General features: G+C 45.7%; 1 pseudogene; it reads left to right on the top strand.

The window, feature by feature from the left end:
* The first annotated feature begins 8,011 nt into the window (after positions 1 to 8,011).
* Positions 8,012 to 25,983, top strand: LOC144790743 (PCNA-interacting partner-like; annotated as a pseudogene).
* Positions 25,984 to 26,803: the final 820 nt, after the last annotated feature.

Raw genomic sequence — 26,803 nt, 5'->3', positions numbered from 1 at the left:
ACCAAAGACAGTCTCTGGTGGCAGCCACTTTCCTTTTACTACGCCTTCACGAACAAACACTGAAGGTTCCTGTCGGGAAAGTATGGCGCTCTTACTGATTGTGCGTCACTCCCGCGGCTGAACCACGCCGCTTAATATTGTAACCACCTCTCCATTAGATGAAGAATATATATATATATATATATATATATATATATATATATATATATATATATATATATATATATATCCAACACAAAGTTCGCCTGTGAAGAGAGGACACACACGCAGTAGAGTTCTGTGTAATGCTGTTTATTCCATCGGAGGCACAACAGGGACAGGCAGCCACGGCACTAGTAATTCCCCTTCCGACGCGTTTCGTGCTGTAGAAGCACTTAATCATGGAGTGCTGGGGTTGTGGCAAATGAAAAACAGCTTAGTTCGCTCCCACGAGATGACCACTATAACTCCGCCCACTGGGCGGTGCCTCACCTGAGGCCTCCTGGTCATCGTAGTGCACGCATTTCTCTTCAAGTAAGATGCTGTCTTCAAGCCCACATAAAAAATCCCAAGTGGGTCTGCACGTGGGTGGCCTTGCTCTTGAAATGCCACTTACTCCGACAAAACGCACTCATCTGCCCCACTGCTGAAACGCCTCGTGACATCCCAGCGGGGACTGCGCCGAGCGCAGCCCGGGTCACTCTCGCGGCTCAGACAAGCCGCTCAATATCCAACACAAAGTTTGTCTGTGAAGAGAGGACACACACGCAGTAGAGTTCTGTGTAATGCTGTTTATTCCATCGGAGGCACAACAGGGACAGGCAGCCACGGCACTAGTAATTCCCCTTCCGACGCGTTTCGTGCTGTAGAAGCACTTAATCATGGAGTGCTGGGGTTGTGGCAAATGAAAAACAGCTTAGTTCGCTCCCACCAGATGACCACTATAACTCCGCCCACTGGGCGGTGCCTCACCTGAGGCCTCCTGGTCATCGTAGTGCACGCATTTCTCTTCAAGTAAGATGCTGTCTTCAAGCCCACATAAAAAATCCCAAGTGGGTCTGCACGTGGGTGGCCTTGCTCTTGAAATGCCACTTACTCCGACAAAACGCACTCATCTGCCCCACTGCTGAAACGCCTCGTGACATCCAGCGGGGACTGCGCCGAGCGCAGCCCGGGTCACTCTCGCGGCTCAGACAAGCCGCTCAATATCCAACACAAAGTTCGCCTGTGAAGAGAGGACACACACGCAGTAGAGTTCTGTGTAATGCTGTTTATTCCATCGGAGGCACAACAGGGACAGGCAGCCACGGCACTAGTAATTCCCCTTCCGACGCGTTTCGTGCTGTAGAAGCACTTAATCATGGAGTGCTGGGGTTGTGGCAAATGAAAAACAGCTTAGTTCGCTCCCACCAGATGACCACTATAACTCCGCCCACTGGGCGGTGCCTCACCTGAGGCCTCCTGGTCATCGTAGTGCACGCATTTCTCTTCAAGTAAGATGCTGTCTTCAAGCCCACATAAAAAATCCCAAGTGGGTCTGCACGTGGGTGGCCTTGCTCTTGAAATGCCACTTACTCCGACAAAACGCACTCATCTGCCCCACTGCTGAAACGCCTCGTGACATCCCAGCGGGGACTGCGCCAAGCGCAGCCCGGGTCACTCTCGCGGCTCAGACAAGCCGCTCAATATCCAACACAAAGTTCGCCTGTGAAGAGAGGACACACACGCAGTAGAGTTCTGTGTAATGCTGTTTATTCCATCGGAGGCACAACAGGGACAGGCAGCCACGGCACTAGTAATTCCCCTTCCGACGCGTTTCGTGCTGTAGAAGCACTTAATCATGGAGTGCTGGGGTTGTGGCAAATGAAAAACAGCTTAGTTCGCTCCCACCAGATGACCACTATAACTCCGCCCACTGGGCGGTGCCTCACCTGAGGCCTCCTGGTCATCGTAGTGCACGCATTTCTCTTCAAGTAAGATGCTGTCTTCAAGCCCACATAAAAAATCCCAAGTGGGTCTGCACGTGGGTGGCCTTGCTCTTGAAATGCCACTTACTCCGACAAAACGCACTCATCTGCCCCACTGCTGAAACGCCTCGTGACATCTCAGCGGGGACTGCGCCGAGCGCAGCCCGGGTCACTCTCGCGGCTCAGACAAGCCGCTCAATATCCAACACAAAGTTTGTCTGTGAAGAGAGGACACACACGCAGTAGAGTTCTGTGTAATGCTGTTTATTCCATCGGAGGCACAACAGGGACAGGCAGCCACGGCACTAGTAATTCCCCTTCCGACGCGTTTCGTGCTGTAGAAGCACTTAATCATGGAGTGCTGGGGTTGTGGCAAATGAAAAACAGCTTAGTTCGCTCCCACCAGATGACCACTATAACTCCGCCCACTGGGCGGTGCCTCACCTGAGGCCTCCTGGTCATCGTAGTGCACGCATTTCTCTTCAAGTAAGATGCTGTCTTCAAGCCCACATAAAAAATCCCAAGTGGGTCTGCACGTGGGTGGCCTTGCTCTTGAAATGCCACTTACTCCGACAAAACGCACTCATCTGCCCCACTGCTGAAACGCCTCGTGACATCCAGCGGGGACTGCGCCGAGCGCAGCCCGGGTCACTCTCGCGGCTCAGACAAGCCGCTCAATATCCAACACAAAGTTCGCCTGTGAAGAGAGGACACACACGCAGTAGAGTTCTGTGTAATGCTGTTTATTCCATCGGAGGCACAACAGGGACAGGCAGCCACGGCACTAGTAATTCCCCTTCCGACGCGTTTCGTGCTGTAGAAGCACTTAATCATGGAGTGCTGGGGTTGTGGCAAATGAAAAACAGCTTAGTTCGCTCCCACCAGATGACCACTATAACTCCGCCCACTGGGCGGTGCCTCACCTGAGGCCTCCTGGTCATCGTAGTGCACGCATTTCTCTTCAAGTAAGATGCTGTCTTCAAGCCCACATAAAAAATCCCAAGTGGGTCTGCACGTGGGTGGCCTTGCTCTTGAAATGCCACTTACTCCGACAAAACGCACTCATCTGCCCCACTGCTGAAACGCCTCGTGACATCCCAGCGGGGACTGCGCCGAGCGCAGCCCGGGTCACTCTCGCGGCTCAGACAAGCCGCTCAATATCCAACACAAAGTTCGCCTGTGAAGAGAGGACACACACGCAGTAGAGTTCTGTGTAATGCTGTTTATTCCATCGGAGGCACAACAGGGACAGGCAGCCACGGCACTAGTAATTCCCCTTCCGACGCGTTTCGTGCTGTAGAAGCACTTAATCATGGAGTGCTGGGGTTGTGGCAAATGAAAAACAGCTTAGTTCGCTCCCACCAGATGACCACTATAACTCCGCCCACTGGGCGGTGCCTCACCTGAGGCCTCCTGGTCATCGTAGTGCACGCATTTCTCTTCAAGTAAGATGCTGTCTTCAAGCCCACATAAAAAATCCCAAGTGGGTCTGCACGTGGGTGGCCTTGCTCTTGAAATGCCACTTACTCCGACAAAACGCACTCATCTGCCCCACTGCTGAAACGCCTCGTGACATCCCAGCGGGGACTGCGCCGAGCGCAGCCCGGGTCACTCTCGCGGCTCAGACAAGCCGCTAAATATCCAACACAAAGTTCGCCTGTGAAGAGAGGACACACACGCAGTAGAGTTCTGTGTAATGCTGTTTATTCCATCGGAGGCACAACAGGGACAGGCAGCCACGGCACTAGTAATTCCCCTTCCGACGCGTTTCGTGCTGTAGAAGCACTTAATCATGGAGTGCTGGGGTTGTGGCAAATGAAAAACAGCTTAGTTCGCTCCCACCAGATGACCACTATAACTCCGCCCACTGGGCGGTGCCTCACCTGAGGCCTCCTGGTCATCGTAGTGCACGCATTTCTCTTCAAGTAAGATGCTGTCTTCAAGCCCACATAAAAAATCCCAAGTGGGTCTGCACGTGGGTGGCCTTGCTCTTGAAATGCCACTTACTCCGACAAAACGCACTCATCTGCCCCACTGCTGAAACGCCTCGTGACATCCCAGCGGGGACTGCGCCGAGCGCAGCCCGGGTCACTCTCGCGGCTCAGACAAGCCGCTCAATATCCAACACAAAGTTCGCCTGTGAAGAGAGGACACACACGCAGTAGAGTTCTGTGTAATGCTGTTTATTCCATCGGAGGCACAACAGGGACAGGCAGCCACGGCACTAGTAATTCCCCTTCCGACGCGTTTCGTGCTGTAGAAGCACTTAATCATGGAGTGCTGGGGTTGTGGCAAATGAAAACAAGCATTGAAAATGCAATAGGTCTCGCAATAGAAGAGTTTGACATTTTTCGTTTTGCATATAGATGAGTGGCGTTGCGTGGATGAGTGGCGTTGCGTGGGTGAGTGGCGTTGCGTGGGTGAGTGGCGTTGCGTGGGTGAGTGGCGTTGCGTGGGTGAGTGGCGTTGCGTGGGTGAGCGGCGTTGCGTGGATGAGCGGCGTTGCGTGGATGAGCGGCGTTGCGTGGCTGAGCGGCGTTGCGTGGCTGAGTGGCGTTGCGTGGGTGAGTGGCGTTGCGTGGGTGAGTGGCGTTGCGTGGGTGAGTGGCGTTGCGTGGGTGAGTGGCGTTGCGTGGGTGAGTGGCGTTGCGTGGGTGAGTGGCGTTGCGTGTGTGTGTGGCGTTGCGTGTGTGTGTGGCGTTGCGTGTGTGTGTGGCGTTGCATGTGTGTGTGGCGTTGCGTGTGTGTGTGGCGTTGCGTGTGTGTGTGGCGTTGCGTGGGTGAGTGGCGTTGCGTGGGTGAGTGGCGTTGCGTGGGTGAGTGGCGTTGCGTGGGTGAGTGGCGTTGCGTGGGTGAGTGGCGTTGCGTGGGTGAGTGGCGTTGCGTGTGTGAGTGGCGTTGCGTGTGTGAGTGGCGTTGCGTGTGTGAGTGGCGTTGCATGTGTGAGTGGCGTTGCATGTGTGAGTGGCGTTGCGTGTGTGTGTGGCGTTGCGTGTGTGTGTGGCGTTGCGTGTGTGTGTGGCGTTGCGTGTGTGTGTGGCATTGCGTGTGTGTGTGGCGTTGCGTGGCTGAGTGGCGTTGCGTGGGTGAGTGGCGTTGCGTGGGTGAGTGGCGTTGCATGGGTGAGTGGCGTTGCGTGGGTGAGTGGCGTTGCGTGGGTGAGTGGCGTTGCGTGGGTGAGTGGCGTTGCGTGGGTGAGTGGCGTTGCGTGGGTGAGTGGCGTTGCGTGGTTGAGTGGCGTTGCGTGTGTGAGTGGCGTTGCATGTGTGAGTGGCGTTGCATGTGTGAGTGGCGTTGCATGTGTGAGTGGCGTTGCATGTGTGTGTGGCGTTGCGTGTGTGTGTGGCGTTGCGTGTGTGTGTGGCGTTGCGTGTGTGTGTGGCGTTGCGTGTGTGAGTGGCGTTGCGTGTGTGAGTGGCGTTGCGTGTGTGAGTGGCATTGCGTGTGTGAGTGGCGTTGCGTGGCTGAGTGGCGTTGCGTGGCTGAGTGGCGTTGCGTGGCTGAGTGGCGTTGCGTGGGTGAGTGGCGTTGCGTGGTTGAGTGGCGTTGCGTGTGTGAGTGGCGTTGCGTGGTTGAGTGGCGTTGCATGTGTGAGTGGCGTTGCATGTGTGAGTGGCGTTGCATGTGTGAGTGGCGTTGCATGTGTGTGTGGCGTTGCATGTGTGTGTGGCGTTGCATGTGTGTGTGGCGTTGCGTGTGTGGCATTGCGTGTGTGAGTGGCGTTGCGTGTGTGAGTGGCGTTGCGTGTGTGAGTGGCGTTGCGTGTGTGAGTGGTGTTGCGTGGGTGAGTGGCGTTGCGTGGGTGAGTGGCGTTGCGTGGGTGAGTGGCGTTGCGTGGGTGAGTGGCGTTGCATGGGTGAGTGGCGTTGCGTGGGTGAGTGAATGGTTAGCTGTTGCTTATGCGACGTATAGCACTTAATACTAAAGTAGGCAGACCTTCTTAGCCTTTGTGAGAATAATAGCAAAATAAAAATAAAAACCAGATCAAGTCAAGGACGCAAACGGCACCATGCTATTGTTTATTTACTCAGATGATTTGCATAAAAATGTAACTTGTGAGCACGTTTCTCTAACTCTCCAATAATCCCATTACAACACTTTGTACAAATGAGATTGGGACTCATCCTTCCGAAGTCGAGAAAAATGTGCAACGCTGTGTTGAAGTTAATTTTTTTAATTAACAAAATGCAAATAATGTGGAGAGATTTCAAGTGATTCAGGAATGGGCGCCCTTGTAAAGAGAAAGTACGGCCGGCCTGGGCAGTGATAGGGGAGGAGGGAGGAGAAATGCGAGTCACGGCAGCAGCAGCCTTTGATGTGCCTGCCGGCCGGCCGTGAATAATTAGGGGGTGAGAAATGCGCTCGGAGGGCTGCCTTTGATGTGGTAATGCGAGGCAGGCAGGCAGGCGGCTGGTGGCATTGTGCACGCGCTTTTTAGGGCTTGCGCAAGCGCAATGACCTAAAAAGCACATGCACTTGAAGGAATCGCCAGTGGAATCGCCAGTGGATAAACACTGGATAAGCCCCTATAGAGCTTCGCCAGCTATGCGCTGAAGCGCATCAGCAGGCGAGCCCTAAACAGCTTAGTTCGCTCCCACCAGATGACCACTATAACTCCGCCCACTGGGCGGTGCCTCACCTGAGGCCTCCTGGTCATCGTAGTGCACGCATTTCTCTTCAAGTAAGATGCTGTCTTCAAGCCCACATAAAAAATCCCAAGTGGGTCTGCACGTGGGTGGCCTTGCTCTTGAAATGCCACTTACTCCGACAAAACGCACTCATCTGCCCCACTGCTGAAACGCCTCGTAACATCCCAGCGGGGACTGCGCCGAGCGCAGCCCGGGTCACTCTCGCGGCTCAGACAAGCCGCTCAATATCCAACACAAAGTTCGCCTGTGAAGAGAGGACACACACGCAGTAGAGTTCTGTGTAATGCTGTTTATTCCATCAGAGGCACAACAGGGACAGGCAGCCACGGCACTAGTAATTCCCCTTCCGACGCGTTTCGTGCTGTAGAAGCACTTAATCATGGAGTGCTGGGGCAAAATGTGACAGCCATATTTAAATGTGTTACTATTAGTATTCACAAATATATATCAATTAATTGGGACTGTCAATTCCATAATTTTGTACATTTATATTGAAACACAAATTATTTCAAAATTTTAAATTGTACATTATAAAAGTTCAAAAGTGCAAGTGCATTGAGAAATTGGAAATTTCAGCTTTTTCAAAGTACGGCGGCAGTGCCTGTTTCTGTTGGGTGCTGGTTCTGAAACACAAATTATTTCAAAATTTTAAATTGTATATTATAAAAGTTCAAAAGTGCAAGTGCATTGAGAAATTGGAAATTTCAGCTTTTTCAAAGTGCGGCGGTAAGTGCCTGTTTCTGTTGGGTGCTGGTTCTGGTATATATATATATATATAATATATATATATATATATATATATATATATATATACATACATAATAATATTATTTTTGTGAAAAAAGAGTATATACATATATACATATATGTTTATTATTGCTACTTGCCACATATGTCCATGATGCGTTCAGGCCACAACAAGATGGCCTTGAGCAAATGATATATATACAGTAGAAGTCAGAAGTTGGACACCGTAAAGTCCCACATTTAGGAACCCTAGTAGTAGGCATGAGAACTCAAGGGAATGAATTGTAACATCTATCACCAATCTGCACCAGTCACCCCAGCAGTCTTCTTAAATGGCAAATAATTAATACATTAAAGTGCCCGAGGCAGAGAAAACGGTGGAGGCTTCCATGCCTGCTGATTAACCTTCTCCTGATGGTTTCTTTTTAGAAACCAGCATGGTACCATGATATGCCAACAGTTCGGTATAGAAATAGCATATCTTTTTTATTTTATTTCTAGGATTATTTTGACATCAATAGTAAGGTATCTAAAGCATTCTCTCAAGCTGTGAGTTCTTTATGTAACACTGCTTGAATGTAGGCTGTACCTGTAGGCGGTGTAGTCAAACGTGCTCCGTACCTATTGCGCTAAATCTTCATGTTCATAATAAGTGTGTGCATTTGCGGAATGATTGACAAGGTAAAAAGCAGGGGGTAGGTCATTACTCTGCAAAAAATGGAATCTAAAATCAGTAGGTAGCACATGAAATGCTGAGGCAACATCCCTGGTGCATTCAGCAAAAAAAGACTGCTTGTCAACAACTGCTTTCCCTTGATGTGTGTCAAATGCCTGTCAAGAGCTGAGGTCTCATTATCAACTGAAAGAAGTATTGAAGTCAGAAGAGCCTTAATGAATGTTTGTGAGTAGAGCAAGTTCATCAAATCATACCTAGAAATATCTCAACATAAGGAAGGCAGCGTAAAGCAGTTCTGAGAAATATCTGTAAACAACAATCTTAGTAGGAGCAGCTGAAACTGATGCGAACAGGCCTGTTGTTGCCTGATTTTCAATGTATAATAATTTAAAAAAGAATGCACCACAATTAATTATTCTGCCAATGTATTCATTGATATTTCTGGTACTTTGTCAAAGATTTCTTCTACTTCTTAACTTTAAGAAGGTAATATTTTCTTTTGATGATTTGTAGTTTTGATATCAATGGATTTTTTAGTAGTGTTAGACCTGTTCAATTTACTGACCATTCTTCCACCACCTTTGACATAGTGGACACACAGATCCAGCAGGAAACCCTGTGTACTCAGGACCTCATGCACATTGCAACCTTCACAACAGGGAACCTGGGTGTTGATGACCAAAATGTACGCACATTTTTAATTTAAAAGTCTGTAAAGCAGGGAATTGTAGATAGTAGCATTACTGTACATAGTTGATATTGTGACTTTTCATCTAACTGTGGTGAGACTTCTAAGGTGACTAAACTTCCTTATCCAATATTCTTTTCAACTAAACAAACAACAAATCATACCAAGGCCTATATTATGGCTTGTGGATGAAAAGATGTTAATACTATATGGTGGGTCAATGGCAGTAAGATGAGGATCTTAGGTGCACATAATTATTTGATAATCAATCAATCAAACAATCAGGGGTTTATAAAGCGCGCTACTCACTCGTGAAGGTCTCAAGGCAGTGGGGGAGAGGGGAGCAGCTCCGATCAATGGAAAAGCCAGGTCTTGAGGTCCTTCCTGAACGTGTGCAGGGTCGGGGAGTGTCTAATGTTCACCGGGAGCTTGTTCCAGGTTTTGTCTGAGATGTAGGATAAGGCTCTCCCGCTTGTTCTGTTTCTGCGGATGCGGAGGACCACTGCCAGGGTGAGGTCGGCAGAGCGGAGGTTCCTCTTGGGTACGTGGAAGGATTTTCTCTCGTTGAGGTATTTGGATACGATGTTGGTGAGGGATCTGTAGGCATGGGTGAGGAGTTTGAAGGTGACCCTCTTCTCAACGGCCAGCCAGTGAAGTTCTCGTGGGTGACGGGTCATGTGTTTATGACGGGGTGTCCCGAGGATGAGTCTGGCTGCAGCGTTCTGGATGGTTTGGAGTTTGTGTAGGTGGGTTCTGTTGATTCCGGCATATAGGGCATTGCCGTAGTCCAGTCTGCTGGTTATTAGCACGTGCGTGACGGTCCTTCTGCAGTTGGGGGGATCCATTTGAAGATCTTGCAGAGGTTTCACAGGCAGTTGAAGCTGTTGAATTGAGCAAATAAAGAGTCATGAGCCTTGTGCTGTGCAAACACTGAAGCACTAAACTCCCTTAAAGGGACTGATGGAGGCATGTTGCTGCTATTACTCAAGAGGACATGAAGATACATTTTTGCAAACTATGTTGTATGGGGGTCAAACATATCCATTACACAATTATGTTTGACTATGATGTATTTGAAAGGAAGTGTTGAAAAAGTGTACTTTTACATCAACATACAATTGTCAATCAGACATAGGATTTGGGGGTGGGGGATTTTATTTGTTGCCAGTCACAAAGAGGCATGCATTTTATAATATTTGGAAGCCTGAAATTCTTGTATAAAAACCTGCCCCTAGCTCTCTTATTGCAGTCTAATCGTGACATCACTAGTCACCTGTAATAAGAAGGTGAAGGGGGGAATTTACAAACATTTTGCGCTGGGTTAGCGTCAAAAGTGATGCTAACCAACGTGAATTTTTCTTTTGCTCTTTACTTCCCAGTGCAAAATTTGTTTTGTGCTGGAGATCACAAAGCAGTGCTGAAGGCACTGCTTTGATTACTTAGCTCCGAGGGGGCGTTACACGGGTGGGACATAGGCGTTCCTGTGCAAGTACCCATGCCTTTTGACGCAAAACTACATTTACAAAGATTTGAAGACAGGTTTAGCTTCAAAAGTTAATGCCCCTTCAAAGTAGGCGCTAACAGTTTGAAATGCTTTAATTTCTCCTTGCATTTCCAACTTTGCATGCGTGCTGCATGCATACAAAGTGGGAACAGCTTTCCATCGTGTCTAGACATAGTTTTTTGTACAAGAAGGGTACCCTTCCTGTTCAAAACCTATGCTAGACTCATGCGCACACCCTAGTGCTATGGTGCTAAGGTGTGTGCAAGGTGCACAGCTGCTGAAATCTGCACCGGCGCAAGGGAAAGGGGAGGAGAGAGCCATATCTTTGAAGACATGGCGCTTTCCTGCTCCCGCCCTGTCGCACAATGCAGTGCAGCCTCGCCGTGGCTGTGCTGCGTGACATTTTTGTAAATCTCCCCTGAAGTATCTACTCTAGTGTATTTAGATATTACAGTGGAAATTTAACATCACTATGCCTGCTGCCAGAGTCAGCATGCATATAAAAAGACTGCCAAGTACTAAATGATAACTGCCTTCTAAACAGAAAAATGAAGAACTGGACTGTCAGCTCTTCTAAACATTTTTCCAGTGAAATGAACAGTCATTGGTAGAGAAGAGAAATTTTTGGCAGTATGTTTAGCTACTTCTCTGATAGAGTTCATTACCGGAAGAATAAATCTATGGGCGTGTAGAACACACATTCATCTATAGCTCTTTTTCTAAAGTGACTTACATGAAACAGGACTGTCTTAACAGCATTATAGGCCCCCTGGCAAAGAGGTGCACTGGGCCCTGCCTACACAACTACTCACAGGAATAAAAATGTTTAACAGAAAATTAGTGGTCTGCTTGGGGCCCCTATGCTTGTGGGGCTCCCGGGCAACTGCCCAGTGCGCCCATGCGTTAAGACAGCACTGACATTAAACTGTTTGTGATATGTTTTTGAATTGAACCAAGACTTATTTGTGTATGGGTAGCCCCTGTCTGCAATGGAAGAGATTACCTAAAAAAAGCATAAACTGGAATGTGGTACACAATGATTACTAGTGGTTGAGATTAATTTAAGCATTCCACTCACAACTTTTTATGCTGCCATTATTTGCATACTAGACAAAAACCTTTATCATGCTTGCTGATGACACCAACATCATTTTTAACATCTAGGGCCTTATTACATAAATGCCCCGGTGGGAAACAACTGGTGTTTTAATGCAATTCTTTTGCCCCTGGTGCAGTTTGGTGTTTTATAAATGGGCATGGATACTTCTGCAGCCCCTTCTTTAATATTGATTGCACCCACCCACATTTTGTGCTGGTGTGATCACTACGGAGTGTTCCCTATTTGCATTAGAATGTGACCACATGCAAATGAGGGATCAATTTTCCTTGAGCTTGTGCTGTGGTACAGCATAATTTTGACTCCACCTTTACACGTCACAAATGTATAACCTAGACTTGCGCTTAGCACATTTCCTGTGTGGCCTAATGACACTAATCTCAAATGTTGCACTTGACATCATTATTGAAGTGCATTCACTGTAGAATTAGAGAATTCATACATAACACGGTGTGCCTTAACCATTTTAAATGAGATAATCTTTGGAGACTTTCTAAATAAACCGTCCTCACATATTTAGAATGTGATTACTCTAGAAACAATCACGGATTTATGTAATGTGTGCACTAATATTTCATGTATATTTCATATAAAATGTAGTTCTTAGCCATACTTACACTTGTTTATTAAAGATGTATTGTACGTGTAGGAAAGTAGGATCTGCTTCTTATGGTTACCCCCACTTTTTGCTGAATGTGATGCTGTTTTGACTAGTCTGACTGTGATTCTGCTAATCATGACCCCAGTCTATCTGTTTTCTCCCTAAACTGTTGTGTTATGTACTTAGGTACACCCCAGATTGGATACTGGGGTACCCTTTTCAGTCCCTAGTATATGATACCCATGTACACAGGGCATTGGTTCCCAAGAGGTCTGCCTTGTCTTGTATTATGCCACCCATGAGAGACCATTCAAAATGGGATTACAGGCCTGCCATTGCAGCCTGTGTAAGTTGATCCATGCACCACTTACTTAAGATATAAACTTACTATATCTAAGTGTCACTGCACTTAAAACCTTTAAGTCACCCCTATAGCAGACCTTTACAATCCTGAAGGCAGGGTGTTTGGTTCTAAATGAGAGGGTGCCCCTGCATGAGCAGGACACCCCTGCAGCCTACGGAGTACATTGTCCCGGTTTGTCAGTGCAGCAGCCATATACTATATAAAGGGGCATTACGTGTCCGCGCGATGACCATCTCGAAAACAGCTGCAACGAATCCTATCGTGTTTGGTATCAAACATGTTGGAATCATACCCCCACACCTTTAACGGTGTGGGAGTTATGATTCCAAGCACTAGAACTGGGCTCCGTTGGGCTCCTGATGCTCCCAGTACCAGCCTTCTAGTCCTGTACAGCAGAAAATGGTTGCTGCCGACCAGAGATTCATTTCTGCCCTCCTGCTGCTGAACCAAGCTCGAGCAGGGGAAGGCTGAACAATAGGCATCCTGTCACAGGGAGGTGTGACCACCTCCCAGACAGGAGTTAGTGGATAGGGATGGGTGGGTGCGCTTGCCAGCGCCTGAGAGTCTGAATGAAGGGCAAATTTGGTGTACCTGTGCTTTGTTCAGCTCAAACCAGTTCTGGGAGCCGTTGGCTCCCGCTCTGGTGTGAAACTGGACAAAGGACATGGGAGTAACCTCCCCTCTGTCCAGCCCTCACCTGGGAGGGTCAGCTGAATCTTCCCAACCCTTTCCCTAGGGTACTTAAGGGCTTACCTGGATGTAGGTCCCTAGATTCATCATCGTGGACAAGATTCCGAATTGAAACCACTGCACTTCTACCGTCTGGGTACTCTGGACTTCGTTTGGGTCTGATTCCATCTCCATTTCAGTCTGCTGCATCGTCTGTGCCTGTGCATCATACAGGAACCTTCCAAGGCCTGTGAAGCATCAAGGAGAACCAAAGCAATCTCCCTTGGAGTGAAGGAGTCAGTCCCCTGCATTCGTAGGCACCGCAATGAATACGACTAGTCTGCAGATCTCGAGCTCCTCTGGAGTCCATGGGCTCTGCAACTCAGGTGGTGGTTTTCTTCAACTCCCGAGGCCTGCTCTCTCCTCTGACCAAGTTGGAGGCCAGTAGTCCGTGTGGGTGTTGCAATAACCAAACCCCTGTGTATAGAGTCACTTTTGCAGTTGCAAAGGCTTGTTGACATCTTTGTAAGAAGATCTTTGGGCTCTAAGTAGCCCCAACCTCAAGCACCTCCAGTGACCAGAATCTTTGGCCACACTGTATCAGCTTTTGGTGAGCTGCTTGATGTCCTCTCGCGACTCCTGTGCCGGTGGTCTGTGGGTCCATTTGAGGGTGACCTTTGTTTCCCTGGGCTCCCCTGATTGCTCTGGGCCTGTCCTGACTCCCTTGCTTGTGGTGAGTCTCCTGGACCTAGCTGGTCCCAACTGTGCACCTTACTGACTTCCTGCAAGGGTTGCAGTGGCCAAGGCTTGTTGGTGCTCCCGCTGGACACCGATCCCTCAGCACTCAACATCCTTCGTGGTACAGCTGGTATGCAGCTCCTGGTTGTCCTCAGTGTCACCTGGGCCCCACAGCTGCAGAGTCAAGGTCACCGTGATCTATCCTGAAGCCCCCGCCATCGGAGGGCATTCATCTTCCAAGTCTCCTGGTCACTCCAGAGTGACATAGACTGTGTACCCTCTGCTTTCAGGTACTCCTCTTTAAGAATCAACATTTCGATTCCCACAGACACTTTCTCCTCTTCCAGCAGCGGCACTTTCCTGAAGTCCTCTATTGGGTTCGACTGCATTTTCCGACACCACTCTACCCCTATGCACCCGGCTTCCCTGGGATAGGTAACTTGGGTACCTTGGTGTCCATGGGTGGGGTGGCTCTCCAACATTCTGTCTTCCAGGTGGTTTCTTCAGGTTCCACTTTGAAGGGTCCCTAATTCCAAACATGACTTTCACATATGCTTGTACGGAGCACGCGGTCATGTTCACACACTGCACACGCTCTCCGTGGGGTCCCTATCTACTCATCTTGGGTGGTTCCTTGGGGTCTCATCAATTCTACGTCCTCTCGAAATTTGCCCTGACTCAAGTTGTGGTTCTTATACCATTTTCTGAGTATATGGTTTGGTCCCCCCCTGGGGCCCACTGTGTATTAGTGCTATTTACTGAGATTTCTTTGCTAAAGTAATGTGTGCTTTGTGTCTATCTCGAGTGGGAGATATTGTGATATACTAGATAGTGTTATATAATAAATACATATTTTTTATAAGTAATGTGTGGTTCTCTTTTCATTTAATCTATACTATAAGGTTGCATTCTGGTAAAACAAGCGGCTTTTCACTCCTTCAAGACTAAGCCTGAAGCCTGTCCTTCACAGCTACCACTTGGATAGCTTTCTAAGGTTGTCTGAGACCTCTTAAATCACCATAAGGGTTGTCTGGAAAGGTGCAAGTTGCCCACTTACATAAGTGGACATCATATACCAGGCCAGCTTCTCACAGTATGCCACATACAATATGAATTTAATGTACCAACACGCTATATTCATTTGTGTTTAAACATTTACACGCAAATTAAATGTGCACCATTGGTTTAACATTCGAAAGTTGCCTTAAATAGGCCTCTTATCTATTCTGCATAAAATACTGTTTTCCATTTCTGCTAGCATGACTTTTCCTTTACAGGTGCATTCACACACACTGATTGTTTGAGAATAGATACAGCACTGTATTACTGATAGAGAGAGATCCTGAGAAGAAGACGTTGACAATGGAACATCTAGACCCTGAGCATTCACAGAAGAGTCCAGCTCAGCAATGTTACATCATGGCTTGGTTGAGCTAGGACGATGTTATTTCCATGTTCAGTGTAGGATATTTCGTAAATGTTGCAGCTTACAATGTGAGAATGGAAAAGGACAGTGGAACCCCTGCTTATGTGAATGTGGGGGTGGTACCTGAGTGATTTTAGTGGGAATAACTTGAGTCTACACTATTTGATGAGAGAGCCACTTTTCCTTGGACTTCAAGAGGTTTAGACCTCTATGCGCATTCCCTTTGATTCTTGCTGAGCACAGGTTAGTTTAATACTACCCTGACCCAAGAAGGCTCTTGAGCAAGCTTCTGCAATGCTGACACCTTTCTGTATTTCCTGCACTTTCTCGTAATTTTCTATTTTTCTACAGTTCACTAAATTTTGAGATTCCTTAGACTCAAGTCAAGTCAATGAACCATTCTCTTAGGGGCTCATTATGATGGCGTAACAATCACCACCACCGAGCCGGGGGTGGTGATCGTTACACCATCGTTACTTGAAATACCCCGCCATATTACAATGGGGGTGGGGGGGTTTCGCTGCAGATGCAATGTGCGTCCGTCGCTTTTCCTCTGGTCGTCAATTGTTCCGATTGCCGGGCGGGCGGTGCTGGGACAGTAACATGGTGGCGGTACCTATCAGGCACCGCCAGCCATATTACAATGTGACTTGCAGACAGGCCTTTTCATGGTGGCATCGCCGTCATGGAAAGGCTGGCGGGGATTGGCTTTGGGGGCCTATTGCGGGCCCCCGGGGTGGGGGGTTGCATTTGAGGGGTACCCATGGTACCCCCCTGCAGTTACCTACACCAAGTGGCAGGCACTGCGTGGTGACTGCCACATCATGGTGCACGGAAATGCCAGGCAAGTGATGTTGACATCGCGGCGGGTGCTGCTTTAAGCAGCACCCACCGCAATGTTCAAATGCGGAATGCGGGATCGCCCAATGTCTGGTGGTCGGTACCAACACCACGAGGGTGGCGGGTGGACTCAGGTCCGCCTGCCATCCTTATAGGCCCCTTAGTTTGGACTTTAACTTTGACGATTCTAGATTTACTCATGTATAGAAGAGATGACGGTAAACTGTTCTGTGAGCACTAGTTTTTATTGTTGAACTTTTGTATTGCTGTGACTGAACTTCTTGTTAGCCAAACACTGGTATGACTAAACGTCTTTAGGGGTTTGAGTTTCCCAATTATTTTTCTGTATCTTTATAGCAGGGTGCTGAGATTCGTGTACCTTAACTTGATTGCTAATTTGTAATAAGTCTCCTTAACCATAATCACTGATTCCTGGTCCATATTGTGTAGCCATATGGGTTGACCAGTTAATTGAAATTGATTGATGTAATGTTAACTCTCCCTCACCTCTCTGTCAGAAAGAAAGGTCCATAAGAGGATGAAGGGTAAGAGGGTTGGCTCAAAACGCTCTCATCCGTTGTATTACAGATACGGATGCAGAGACAAAAAAGCTGTAGGGATGCTCACTGACTGTGCCTCTCTTAGAGGTGGTGCACAGTCAACGTGCCCCCAAAGATATCTCCAAGGAGGAGGGCACGGGGAGAGAGGGACCACCCTTGTGACTTCCCTGTGGTCAGGTGCATTAAGTTAATACACCCATCTTCTGCATAGGTATTCTTTGCCCCTCTTTAAAAAAAGGCGGTCAGTTTCCACTGAAAGTTGGAGCCATGGTTTCAAAATGCTGCCCTCTACTAAGCGTAAGTGAGAACAGTCAGAGTTCACACATGTGCTGATCCTAGCACAATCCTTGTGTAACTGGACATACTACTGACTTTACCAAGCTGCAAGACATCTATTCTGCTAGGGAGCATTACAGAGTAGCGGAAATAGGCTGCAGAGTACTTCTCAGTTTGCAAAACTTCAGAGAGTCCAAAATATCTCTGCACAGCTGACGCAACAGCTATACATTGAAAAAGCATTGGCAACACATGCAAACACAAAAGGCAGGACCTTAACGCACTATATTGTGATATTGCTATTTGATCAAATTACATTCAAGGGCACTCCCTATTCCATTTTCAAATCACTTCCTCATTTGTATATCAATGGCAGCGTCCACTGTGATTTAACATCCATGTGACTCACACAATCAAAATGGCCGACCTAATTAATGGTAATGATGAACAGAGACAAACATCTTTCAGGATTATTTGAAGGACCATGAAAGAGGGGATGATTAAAAAAAGTGTGCCATTTCAGATCACCTAAGCACATTTGAAATCCGCCACAAAAAAAGTTTGGAATGGCCCCTAACTTACCTCATTTGCTCAATGCACGGGTGCATAACAGGCCTCAGAGATATAAGGTGACACTTATTATTTCAGGGCCTCGGGAAATTTGAATAATTTGTGCTGACACAGAGGTTCTATTGTCAGAACGGTGAGTGTGCAATTTCTGCAGACTCAGATAGATACCGACTTGGCCTAAGGTTACTGATGCAACTGCTTTCAAATTTTAATACAATTAGAATTGATCGTAAGGGCATGAAGGTCACATTTATATATTTGAATTAAATGTGAATAACAACAATCAGGTTATTAACCCTTTGCATGCTGGTGACGGAACCACTCCGTCACCAGCCACGGGTGCGCTGTGCTAATGACAGAGTGGTTCCGTCACGGTCCGGCCACCGCGCCTGCGCGGCATCAATTTCGCGCCTACGCGGCGTGTTCTATTGAGCGGGCAGGGCCGTGATGGAACCACTCCATCACAAGCACAGCGCGCCCGTGACTGGTGACGGAGTGGCTCCGTCACCAGCATGGCGGCACCGCGCGCCCCCCCCCCCTCGCACCCAGTGCCGCGGCGGAATTACCGCTGTGGCCAAAGGGTTAACCAAAGTTTATTTTGTGAAGGCTGGAAGTCCCCAGCCGATGACTTCTGCAAAAACATGCCATTACTCTCGCATGCATGATATAATATGGGTAAAGTTGGGCAAAGTGCCTCCAATGACCTATTAATTCCGGGAAAGTATGTGAATCTGCTCTTACCGGCATATCATTTTTAGCTGTGTACACAGGCATTCTGGGGCACAGATACAACCTGTGCTATTTCCAAGTTCTTTTTCCCTAATCATGACTGTCATTTGAGAAGTTGAACATTTGTTAAAATATTTATTTCACTTTTCGCCATGTCTGCCCATAATCGAGTTGCCGCATAATACATACTTTTCATTCCATTATAACATTTAAAATTCAGAGGCTATTGAGCCTTTATTTTTAGATGTCCATCAACCCATACTTTCACATTAAAATTAAAATAATTGGTAATGCTCTGAAGCCATTAGTGCTTAATTGAAATTCAGGAAACTCCAAACGGGCAGAAAAAGTCATGATCTGCAAATAAATTGAAAAGTCCTGTCAGGCGAGGATAGAGGCACTGCCATATATTGGTTAGGAAGTGTGTGCCATTACAACTGCCACATTTATCTGTGCTACTTTAATACCGTGGAGTGTTGAAACTGAAGCATAGCTTTTAACATTTTAATCATGAATCTTGCACAGTGGACTTCAGAAGCAAGCGTACTTATAGCCACTTTTCTCTACTAAACAATCAATTTTCTATTTTGTTTTTCAATCGAGTCATAATCTAACTTCTTCCCCTTCTATTATACATTGCCCACCATGCACATATTCTGTGTACTTGGAAAACTCCTATTCCGTGAAATAGGCAGGGGAAGGTAATGTGGACTAATCTAAACGAGTGAAAACTTTTTACCAGTGGCGGCTGGTCAATTTATAAAGTAGTGAGGCTATTAAATGAAAGGTCATAAAACGGCGGTAAGGACACATACAAACACTCACACATGCTCAAAAGCACACACTGGTGCACGCTTGCAGACAGGCACATACATAACGTAAGCATATTCTTACTCATACACACAACATGGAAACTTACCTGGGGTAGTCCTCAGTGCACAGTTTCCTCTGCACGTGGATTCACCAACATTCAGACTGAACAAACAAGTTGACAAAGACAAACTCACACCCTGATGCCCAATCAGAGGCTCAGATAGGACGTATGGCTGTGCTTTTTCCTTTATTATGGCTTCTTATGGGGCATAAGGGTGCATGACTGATAGGCCCCAATTCGCCATTATCTTGCTAGTGCATAATGTCAGATATGTATTGCATCTGTGAAAGGACGGGCTTTAACAGCCCATGCCTGACACATGCGCAGTACAGCCCTTGGATCCCTCTTCTGGTGCAGGGTGATATTGCAGCTTTTAAATGTGAACAAACGATGGGTAAGATTGTTTAGTTACATATAAAAGCTGTAATATTTTAAGAAATAAGATGTAGGTGTGATGTGATTGTGGGGTGGCCGCTGCCCTTTTGGCCCCTATGGAGAAGACACCCCTGGTTTTTACTATGCACATGAAAGTATTGCATAGATCACGATGATTGTATTATTACAGTTTAGAGAGATTTCCCCTTTTTCTGCGCATATGCCCTTGTCCACACAAACTGGTAGTATTTCCTCACAAGTGCTAGTGAATGCTGAAAATAGGCCATTATCACAAAAGATCCCTTTTAGGCTATTTTCCTCACAACTTTCAAATTGGAAGTTGTTGATACTTTTTTTCCTCAAAGCTTTTCGAAAGTGGTGTAAAGACCTGATTTTCATGTGCAAACTGACATGCTTAGAACTTTACGAATAACAGTATTCACAAAACATTACAGAAGTTGGTGATGGAGAAACCTGCAAATGCACACACTCCTTCACTACCACCCTATTTCCTACATTATAGGACCAATATATATGCTATCAGGTGGCCCGTTTCACCGCTAGGGCGACAGAGTAAATTACTCCATTGCCCTGGCAGAGATGCTGCCAGCCGAATTTAGAAATGACCGCCAAGCTGGTGGTAGTCATTTATAAAATATTGTCAGTAACCATCATCAGGGTGGTTCCTGTAAAAGCATTTTTACAGTTTGATGCAGGACTCAGTCAAAAAGACAGAACCTTGCACCAAACTGTTTTCTTTTTTATTTGCAAAAAGAAAATACCCTGTTGGGATTTTCTTTTAGAAAATAAAAATGACAATGCTCCCCTCACAATGGGAGTCATCTCCCATGACCAAGGGGGCATTTTTTATTTTTTAATGTCCCTTACCGCCAGGGTTTGTCTGATGGTGACAGACAGTAAAAGACGGATTGATCCCTCCTAATTGGGCGGATGGACATATAGCCAACTCTTGGATGGCCCTTTCTAAGGGGCACATTATAATGCCGGTGGGACCACCACCAACAGGTGATTGGTGGTAGTCCCACCGACAGACAGTCCTTTGGGCCGACTGCCGCATTAGGTTGCAGGTGGTCAGACCCTTTTGACCAGGAACAGACTGCTGCCTCTGTCAGGATCTACTGATCCCAAAGGGGCGGCGGTCAGAATCGTGATCCTGAATTGAGGCGGTGCCTTCCCAGGCTCTGCTGTCAGGATCACAATGTCCATTTCCCATAGCCTTTTCATGGTGGTCCCAAAGCCATGAATAGGCTGTTGGAAAGGGACTTAAGGGGCCCCAAGCAGGGTTCCCATCCCTGGTGGGCCACTGCTAAGTGGCCAGGGAGACATAGGTGGTGCCACCCAAACATCCATGCACTGTGGGCCAGGCACCACATGGTACCTGGCCCACGATACCCTGCATGAAAACCTGTCTGGGTAGGATGAAGAATATCATTAGTTTCCAAGTAGTCTGAAATATTTCTATTGATTGTTTTTCCCTAAAATGTACTAAACCCAGGTAGAAAAGAGATGGGTCGATAATTAATATCTCTGGGTCTGAATTTGGCTGCTTTAATAGTGGATGGACAATAGCAAGTTTTCATTCTCTGGAACCCTAAAGGTCCTAAAGAAAGATTTTACAGCTCAGTCAGATCAGTAAGCATCACATTGCCCCCTTTCACTCACATATCAATCAGAGCTGGATCAAGTGTTACCTTCTTCCGAGCATCGACCCTGACTGTTCATTACACTAACTGTACTTCCCTGAAAGTAATGACTAGGTTTCTTTCAAATGAATGACTGACTAGATACATTCCTCTCAAGTTGTCACAGACAAGAGTCACAGAAGTACCTAAGTATTGACAACTGAGTGGAGCATCGGCTAGAAGAGATCCCATGTCAATTAGTCTTTTTCACAGATCTTGAACATGGTTAAATTGTTCAGAAAACACTTTCCTCTTTACCTGAATATGAGACGATAATTTCAGGTGGAGTTGAACGCATGCTCAGAATTGTTCGAATTTCTATGAATTCTATTCGATTCTATTCACCAGTTTTATAAAGCGCATATCTACCCGAAGATCAGGCTTCCTAGTGCTCACAGAAGAAGTTGGAGTGCAGGCATAAAGAATTAAAATTGAGGGAAAAGATACATTTTAAGCTTTTCCCTAAAAATCATCAATTTTTCTCAATTCTGTGGCTAAAAGGCAGAGAATTCCAAAGCTTGGATGCTAGGTACGTTAAAGACCGACCTCCGCTTCTGGCTCTCTTGATTCGTGGACAAGAAGCAACACGCAATTGTTTGCCCTCAAATCTCTTTTGGCCTGATACATTAATAAATTATGGTCAGCTGCCGAAGGACGGCAGGCCCTGGCTTGAGCTTTGCACAATGAATAATGCATAAAGCCTTTAATTGTATCCTGCATCTTATAGGCAACCAGTGAAGAGTTTTAACCACTTGGATGCTAAGCATATTTGTTGTTGTCCATTGAATTTCCATTGAAACCAATGGAAACTCCATGACGAGCTGGGCTCGTCATGAGCGTCGAAGGGGTTAAGCACTGCATCTGCTGACCATATCTTTGAGATACCAAGCAGCATCCGAGCATCAGCATTCTGAATGATCTGAAGTTTTTTTAATCACTGATATTGGACTACCTAAATAAAGGGATTTACCGTAGTCAAGGCGTGACAAAATCAGACCCTAAGCTACAGTTCTACTTGCCTCTATCGAAAGCCATTTCATAACCCTCCTCAATGCTTTCTGAAGGCCAAATCAGCTCAAAGCCATTTTTTTTGCTTGGAATGTGTTGTAATGTGCTTATTACCAATGCGGTCTCCCCACTGTGGTTCTCTGTCTTTCTGCTCAGCCTGTGATGAGGTCACATGGAATGTTGGGTTGGTTTGTATGTAGGAGAGAATCAGTTGGTGTGAAGGGCTGAGCAGAGAGAGGAGCCTGCTGCTGGTGGGGCATTACCATGGATCTGGACATCTTCCTGTAACTGAGAACCTGTAAGATTACCACAAGAATAAATCTACCATTACCATCTACAAGACATGTCTGCGCCTTCATTCTTCGTTTTAACAGAATGCCATGGATAACCGCTTATCAAGAATCATCCCTAGAATTTTTATTCTAACTTGGGGACTGGGTGTTCTCCTAAATAGGATTGCCAAATAATATGATCCCAGAGCATTGGTTTCTTCCCTAGTATCAGGACCTCAGTTTTTTTACCACTCATCTTTAAGCAGTTTGCTATCATCCATTTAGACACCTTGTCTAAACAAATGTTAAGCCCAGCGGTAATGGTATCCATATTTTGTACCAGTGGCACAATCAATTGTGTATCATCTGCGTAGGATAATATCTTTAGGCTGAAAGATAAAGGTCGAAAGAACAAATAATTTCTGCCAACAGGCAGACATAAATATTGAAATGTGTTGGGCTCAGAGACGAGTCCTGCAGAACTCCACAAAACAGCTGATGGCTGGATGATATAAACGGGCTCTCGCTGGCCTGAAAACTATGGTTGTTCGAAAATGAGGCAAGCCACCCAAGGGCCATTTCTGTGATACCAACTTCTTCCACTCGATGGATAGGAATATGATATGAGATCCTGTCACAAGCCGCACTCAAGTCCAGAAGGATCAGTGCTGCTGATCCGCCTTGATTCATGATCATTTTTAGATCTTCTGAGGCCCTAAAAAGAGCTGTTTCTGTTCTATACCCAGCACAAAAACCTGTCTGGGTAGGATGAAAAATACCATTAGTTTCCAAATAGTCTGTAATATTTCTATTGATTATTTTTCCCCAAAGATTACTTAAACCCAGGTAATAAAGACATGGGTCAATAATTACTTATTATCTCTGGGTCTGAATTTGGCTGCTTTAATAGTGGATGGACAATAGCAAGTTTTCATTCTCCTGAATCCTATAGGTCCTCAAAGAAAGATTTTACAGCTCAGTAAGATCAGTAAGCATCACATTGCTCTCTTTCACTAAAATATCAATTGGAGCTGGATCGAGCGGTGAACCTGATTTAATTGAGGGTGCTATAGCCATAACATCCTCTGTAGTCAGTTGTGAAAAGGCAGAAAGTATAGCCTTATTATTGTTGGCTTTTAAACAATTTTCTATACTATGATTTGAGGGGCCAGTTAACATATCATAATTGTCCTTCACTTTCTTTAAAAATAATTTATCCAGTGATTCACATCGTTCTACTGATGCTGTGGGGCCTGTTTCTGGTACTTTAAAAAGGAGTTCACTATTTTGTAGATTTCTCATGAGAAGTTGGACGATTGATGAAGACTTTCTAAAAGACTCTTCGTGCAGGCTTTCTGGATAGCTTGATGGTATTTTTTCAAATACAATTTATAGGTCTGTTTACTTAGATCATCATATTTAACTCTCCATTTCCTTTCCAATTTCTTACATTCTCTTTTATTTGTCTTAGTTCTTGTAAAAACAGAGGGCTTATTCTCTAGGTACCATTTTTTCACTCGTATTTAATGGAATTATATCATCCAGATTTTTCGGGATCCAGTTTTTTTGTCCTGTATATGATACTGATGCCTCGGTATCTATGAAAAGACTAGGTGCTGCCTTGGAAAGGTATTGCTACCATCTGGTCACATTCGATTTGGACCATTGCTGAAAGGTCTTTGGATGTGTGGTTCTATATGAATTCTTTCCAACTCTTGGGATTGAGAAAGGAATAATATAATGGTCAGTTCCATACTGTTGGTAGAGGTGACTCTACTGTCATATCAGATAGATTCATAAAAAGTGGGGGTAGAATGTGACCCTTGTTGTGTGTTGGGGAGTTAACCAGCTGGGATAGATTAATCACTGATAAGTCATGTAGAAAGTTGGCAATCTGAACATTCTACGCTTTCAATATGAACATTGAGATCACCTAACAGCTTAAAATTAGCTGTCTGAAGACTGGAGGTATCTAAGATGTCTGGCGTTATCTTCATAAGTCCTGCAACTAGATCCCTGTAGGCCGGTTATATCAATAACCCTGAACATTTTAAAGCAGGAGATAATCTGATTGAGATGGTTAAACTCTCACTGCCCGGGATTGGTATTGTAGTCACCTTACAGCCGAAGTTGATAAACAGAAATTTGTTTCATTCATAGGTGCTCTCAGTGATGTGCTTGAATCCTGGAAGTATGTTCTGCATGATAAACTTGGTCTCAAGCTTGGGACGAACAAGCCTGAAGATGATGCAATCAATGGCCTGAAGATTATGCAGCTTCGAGAAGTACTTAGAACATTTTTTTTCACCAAAACAACAACATGTTGGCTCTAATTAATGTCTATCGAGGTTTTGAAGAGCTGAAGTCTTCAAGTACCATAGGACAATTATCTCCTATTAAAATCTTGGAATTTATTTCTGATGGACTCCAGAGTTTTTATGTGAATTCTAAAAACGTTTTGGTATTGGCTTTGATTCCCAAAGTTCCTAACAGAGGCTTGGGAAGAGACACTGTCAAAGATCTAAGGCATGCAGAATGGAATAAGCAGATGTCTCTCTTTCTGGTGGCAACCTAATTTATACTTACAATAGAGCCTGGCGGCAATGGTTGCACCCCTTAACAGTCTTATCCTTTAAGAAAACATGCCAGAGGACTGACCAGCTTTGTGGACTTTATTGATAAAACTTGATGAAACACTGGCTGAAATCTCAAATCCAAGAAATTTAGTAGGCCGGATTTTATTAATAATGAAAAAACTGGCTGCAGCAGCGAAGATCGATCCTGCGGAGAAGCTGTGGATGTCATACTTGATTTAGAATTGAGGATTTCAAACATTTTCAAAGTTCAGTTAGGTGCAGTCAATGACTTCACTAACTGCATCCGCCCAGCATGGCCAACGATAACTGCCATAAACCATGGGACACGATCATTTAGACGTGATACTGTAAAGGCCTTGTTTGTTTGTTTGAATCAAGGTGTTGTCAACCCTGCAATTCAAAGTAAAGCAAATATCTTATGTGTGGCTGGAGCACATGCCTCTTTTTTGTAGAGGATTGCATCCTGACTCTCTTTAGATCTCCCGAGCAAACCAGTGAGTCCTCTTCCAAATCCCTCAGACACTGTGTTAAAATTTCTTTAGATGGAAGAAAAGTAGAAGCAGACATTGATCGGATCACAGTTTGCCCGTACATACAAGGATGACCAAGGGCTGCAACGAAAGCTGCAGGAATTCCTTAGCCTGAACCAAGTGCCAATTTGTGTTCACCCTGAATCAAAGTTGGTTTCCATGCTCTGCTTCCCTGAAGAAAGGTGGTTTCCATGCTGTGGTTCCCTGAAGAGCCTTCTTCTTTAGAACCTTCACTTACAACAAGACCAGCTCTGGGACAAATTTCTAGAAAAGGTCATCTGAAAGGTCTTGCATGTAGTAAGGAGAAATTGGATGAGACGTTGGAGCACAAGAACTCAAATAGGATTCAAAAAGTGGATTCAAATAATGAAAACCTATCCTGAGAGGGAAGACCTCACAAGAAAACTATTGATGGACTCAAGGTATCAAGGAAACCATAAAATAAATGTAACACTAAACTCTGTGTAGCAGAGAATGTCAGAAAAGCAGAAGAAAAGAAGAAACTTAGTGAAAAAGCTAAATAGCTTTTTCACAATCTGAATTTTTTTTAACAAATGCGAATATGGCAAGCATTGGGCATTTGTATCTACTAGCGTCTTGTTTTAGCAGTTTTAGTTTTAAACACATTATAATCCAGTTGGCGTCATGGAGTGGATTCAAATGAAAACCATATTTCCCAGCATGGTGGGCAAACTCTTACCAGCATGCACCTGAGCACTGCAATAAACAACGAAAATCTAGTTTTAGTGGACTAGAACTACAAAACAATCCAGCAATAAATATATAGAGAAAAATTGAGTATTGGAGAGTTATTAATTTTCACGGACTATCTACATTTTTGTACAAAGGTAGCAACACATAACCTTTGGTCTATAGAACAGCCAGGTATTTGGGAGTGTTGTCATATTGCAAATATTTTTGCGACATATTTATAAACCGTGATTGTAGGACTTGGCCCTTTTTGGCAAAAGTGCCCTAAACTTTTTGCTTTCCCCCTAGACCTTTTTTCTGACATGGTGTTGCCAACTGACATGCTTTGGACACTTTGCCACTTTGCCACTGCTAAAAAGTGTAGTGTATTGGTAATTGGTTGTCCATGATTGGTATGTTTGTCTTACTAGTAGAGTCCATAGTAAAGTGCACTATGTGTGCCAGGGCTGGTAATGCAAATGCTACTAGTGGGCCTGCAGCACTACTTGTGCCACCCACACAATTATCCTTAAAAAGGAAACTCAGGCCTGCCATTGCAGTGCCTGGGCGCAGTTTGTTAAACTGCCATGTTGTTTTGACATGTGCACCCATTTCCCAGACCTTATCCTTCCCTTTCTATGCACATCAGACACC

The sequence above is a fragment of the Lissotriton helveticus genome, chromosome 11 (genome assembly GCF_964261635.1).
Source record: "Lissotriton helveticus chromosome 11, aLisHel1.1, whole genome shotgun sequence".
NCBI classification, from domain to species: domain Eukaryota; kingdom Metazoa; phylum Chordata; class Amphibia; order Caudata; family Salamandridae; genus Lissotriton; species Lissotriton helveticus.
Note: the sequence above shows the minus strand (reverse complement) of the source record. Positions and strands in the feature narration are given on the sequence as shown.